The sequence below is a fragment of the Lathyrus oleraceus genome, chromosome 7, assembly GCF_024323335.1.
Source record: "Lathyrus oleraceus cultivar Zhongwan6 chromosome 7, CAAS_Psat_ZW6_1.0, whole genome shotgun sequence".
Taxonomy (NCBI): Eukaryota; Viridiplantae; Streptophyta; class Magnoliopsida; order Fabales; family Fabaceae; genus Lathyrus; species Lathyrus oleraceus.
In genome coordinates this window covers 385,044,910-385,049,937 of record NC_066585.1, presented here as the reverse complement: position 1 = coordinate 385,049,937, position 5,028 = coordinate 385,044,910, and the positions used below count along the sequence as shown (strand labels likewise).

Genomic DNA, 5,028 nt, shown 5'->3' with positions numbered 1-5,028 from the left:
GATAAACACCGTAACGATAGTATTCGATAGATTGACGATTGGTCTCTGTGGGATCGATATTCTTTTATATTACTTTGACGTTATTCGTGCACTTGCGAATCATAGTGATAAAGTTTTTGGCGCCGTTGCCGGGGATCAACTTCGGCAAATTTCGTACCCTATTGTTACACCGTATAGACTAAGGCATTTTTAGCCGGTAAATGCGAAGAACCCGTAGTACCGGAAATTTAGTAGATCCTTTAGCGGAACCCGAACGTTATAATTGTACGTGCCTCTTACTCATCCGAATTAAGAAAGCTATGGCCGAGAATCGCGATACGCGACCTCTTAAGGAATTTGCCCAACCCTCTGATGAGGAACCTAGTTCGAGTATAGTAAACCCCCTTATACCTGCTAACAATTTTGAACTAAAACCGTCTTTGTTGCAATTAGTACAACAAAACCAATACGCGAGTCTCGCTACCGGGAACCCGAATCAACATTTAAAAGTTTTTATCCAACTAGCCGACACCTTTAAATCTAACGGCGCTTCAGCCGATGCGATCCGTTTAAGATTATTTCCTATCTCCCTCAGGGATAGAGCATGTTCATGGCTAGATATTTCCCCCTAGCAAGACTGCTGTTCTTCGAAAACAAATAACTAGATTTGCTCAAAACCAAGGAGAATCATTTTTCGAAGCTTAGGAGAGATATAAAGAGCTATTAAGACTCTGCCCACACCATGGCCTAGAACAATGGCTGATCGTTCACACCTTTTACAATAGACTCCATTATAACACTAAGATGAGCATCGACGCTGCCGCAGGTGGCGCGCTGATGAACAAACGTTATCCAGAAGCTTGTGACCTAATTGAGGATATGGCCCAAAACCATTATCAATGGGGAACTGAACGAGCATCAATAGAGAAAAAGGAAACCCAAGGTGGAATACATGAGGTAAGCTCTCTAGAGATGATGCAAGCGAAAATGGACGCTTTAGCGCTTAGGATCGAACATATGTCTACAAACACTAACACCGTAGCAGTAGTCCACACAGAGTGCAAACTCTGTGGATCTGAAGGACACGAATCGGCGGAGTGTAACCTTTTAAACGAACTAAATACCGACCAAGTGAATTACGCCCAACGTAACCCGTTTTCAAACAGTTACAACCCTGGATGGAAGAATCATCCAAATTTCTCTTATAGAAACCAAAACCTTATCCAAAATAATGCACCTCAGAGACCGCAAGGCTATCAAGCCCACAAACCAAATCAACTTATGCAAGCTGTGCCCCAGAAGTCTAACCTTGAGAAGATTATGTAAAGCTTTATATCGGGCCAGACTCAGCAAAATAAAGAATTCCTAAACCAAAATATTCACGTAAACGAACTTATAACGCAATTAGGAACCAAGGTTGATCATATAATCACTCACAACAAGATGCTTGAAACCCAGATCTCACAGGTAACACAAAACCAATCCCCACAAACTACCCCTGGAAGCCAATTTCCCGGACAACCTCAACCAAACCCTCAAGGGTGTAGCGGTGTATTCGTCGCTATATGATCTATCGATTAAATCATAAGCTAAGAGATACATGAAATTTCGAGTCGCCACCGCACTTTTATTTATCCAAAGGATTGGCTAAAAAGCGAACAAAAGCCTAAGAAGTTTTACACGTAGAAAACTAATAAAAAGATCAGAGATTCTGGGTAAGGGGTAAATTACGCAATGGGAAGGTGTTAGGCACCCACTACGTCCTAGGTACTCCTAGGGAGCCCTTTTCACACTTGTTATGCTAAATTGATATTTGTTATGACATAAAGATTGTGCAAACATGATTGGGATGATGAGAAAAGAATATACAAGTTAGTTATTTTTGTGTTCGAACGGATAAACCCGCTGCCTACGTACCTTCCATCAAAGGTAAGGATCAAAACGCCGTAGTTCGGCTAAAAGATTTCCAAAAGTGGGTTAGGTTCAATTTTAAACACAAACCCTAGGTCTTACGTTATCCACGGGAGAAAACTCAACCTTATACAAACAACAACGTCCACCATGTGAGAAACAGCTTCAACTTGCCAGGGAGGGGTTAACCCTATAATAGGCAAGGAAGACTTACAATTCAATCACTAAAGACAGAAGGTGAGATTAACATCAACCACTAAGATAAATCAAACCTATAGCTCATGTATGAAAGCATTAATGGACAAAGCCAAAACAAGTGAATGAGTGAAGTTACTGATTATGATTATGAAAATGGAGTCAAAGTATGATTAAGGTTAATTCAAATTAGTATTATGAAATGAAGTTTGAAAAAAAAGGTCAAGGACTTGAGTCCAGGTTTTTAGTTAGAAAACATGAAAATGTTTGCACAACACTTATGTCAAGTTTGAAATCAAAGTGTGAAAAAGTCTAGGACATAATGAATGATGAATGGATGAGGATGGAATTGTAAAACTTCTTAGAAGATTCACTTCTTGAAATCATATAGCAGATGATTCAAGTGTGTCCTTTGGAATAGGAATGGATAATAATAAACAAACAAAGCAAAAGAAAAGCGGATACCGGATGCCAATCACTGGGCTTATACCAATCTCCTAAAACAAAATGGATATCAGATGCCACTCAATGGACTTACACTAATCTCCTCAAAAGAAAACAAGAATGAAATGTGGAAGTCAACTGCCAATCTATCTGGACTTAGGTTAATTCCACAGTATGGTCCTAGGAAATCCAATGCCACATTACAGGGACTTACAATGGATCCTCACATACAAGAACAAAAGCAACAATATGATCACAGGAATGCAAATGCCAACTTACAGGGACTTATAATTGCAACCTCTCATACAAACAGATAAACAAACTATGATCACAGGAAAGCAGATGCCAACTTACAGGGACTTATAACTGTAACCTCACATAAACAAACAAACCAAATTGTGATCACAGGATAACAGATGCCAACTTACAGGGACTTATAACTGTATCCTCACATACAAACAGATAAACAGAAGATATGAGTGACCAATGGGGTCTTACACTCTATCCTTCCATATCATAGGAGCAAAGGCCAAAGCAATGGACTTACAATTGTCCTCAATGGGCAAACAACAATAACAAAAGTCACACAGACAAATGGTATGATCATGCATTAATGGCAATTGATGATGATAAATGCACAACATACAAGCAAGCAAGTGCATATGAAGCAATCAGTCAATCAATGAATATCAGACAGCACACTCTATAGCCAAAACAAAGAGGGCTCACACAAGAGGGTTTGACTTTGAAAGTCCACTGTAATAGGTGAATGTCGCTCTTAACCTTGCCATTGAGAGGCTAAGGTGAAGCAGATGAAGAGGAGATGAGGGGTGTGCCTCATTGCTTCTATCCCTGATCAGGGAGAGCATATAAGAAAGTGTGGGAGTTCAGAAAGTAGGAACTCTCTCCACATCATTGACTCGATTAGATCTTGGGTTTTTATCTCAGTGCTTCAACCATGTCATGGGAGCAAAGAGAGGACACACTGAATAGTGGGGGATAGATTACTTATCCCTACCTTCCACCAATTGCCTCAAATGAGGACTTTTCCTGCTTAGGACAAATTTAAACACACACAGGCATTGCCTCTTAAGGAGGACTTCAGACAGTTTGCCCGGTCAAATAACAGACCGGGTCTCCAGACTACATGAAGAAGAAAGGTTTATACCTCAAAGCAAATGCTAAAAAGCAAAGCAAGCAACTAAAGCAACTAAAGTGTACCTGAAAAAGTCAAACTCATTAGTAAACAAGTCAACAATCAAAATCAAAAGAAAATGAACCAATAGTCAACCACAGAGGGACCAATTGTGCAAGGCACAAAGACTCAAGTATGTGAGTCACACCTACAAAACAAAGGTTAGCACAATATATAATTCAACTCAAACAAATTTGAATGGTCTTTGAGGCATTGGGGCTTATCCTGAAACAATAGCTCAATTGTAAGCTCAAAAGACCACTAGGACTAGCCTAGGGTCAAAGGTGAAAGAAAAAAGTCAAACAGCAAAGGAAAGTCAACCCAATTCATGTTCAAACATTTAATAAGCAATCTCAATTGGATTCATAATCAAATCATGCATCATTGTCATTTCATATGCAGAAGAATGCAAAGCATGGCAAGAAAGAGCACAAATAGGTCAACAGCAAGACTTCATTCAAAAAGTCAACCCAAACATTTTCAAAAATCATGAAATAATTCACACTCAATCCTAACATCTAGCATGGAAAGCATGTCAAATTTCATGGCATTTGGATGAGAGGAAGGCAGTCAATTAAAATCATGAAGTCAACATAATTTCAAGTAAGCACAATGAAAGTCAACAAACATGAGTCAACTTCAAAAAATCATATCAAATTGAAAACAGAAGAGAAATGAATGAGATTAACACCAATGCAAAGTTTGAGAAGTCTAGTTATCACATATGAAATTTCATGCTCATACAATAAGATTTGAGAATTTCATAAAGGATTTGGCAACATGTATCACATAAAGTCAACAAATGACTAAGCATGGAAGAAAATTCTCAAATAAATGGAAAACAGCATGATTAATTCCAGGAAAATTCATACACAAACTAGACATGTGAGAGATCATTCATGCAAAATTTCAAGTGATTTGGAGGCCAGGAGACATGTGAACAAAAATTTATGAAAATGCATGTCATTCATGTAACACCAAATGCAACACATAGCTTCAAAAATTTGTAACTCATAAACCACAAATGATAAATGCACAATCTTTATATCAAAATGAAGATGAGTGAGTCTATTTTCACCACAAAAAATTTCAGGACCAAAGGATGCATCATCATTATTTCACAAAAGAAATGGCAAAGGGTTGCAAATGTGCATACTTGTCAAGAAAGTTCATGCCAATTAAAATCCAGTCAACCAAAAATTAATTAAAAATCATGATTAAATAACAGACATCTTTGTGATCATCATGCAAAAAATTTCATAATTTTTGGAGTTAAATTGAAAGAGAAATTAATTTTGCAAGAT

The 5,028-nt window shown here is 38.1% G+C and overlaps 1 non-coding gene across 1 annotated transcript; it reads right to left on the bottom strand.

The window, feature by feature from the left end:
- Window positions 1–621: 621 nt before the first annotated feature.
- LOC127108648 (small nucleolar RNA R71) lies at window positions 622–728 on the bottom strand. The gene has a single exon (XR_007796173.1). It is a non-coding gene; the product is annotated as a small nucleolar RNA R71 (small nucleolar RNA).
- Between the last annotated feature and the right edge of the window lie 4,300 nt (window positions 729–5,028).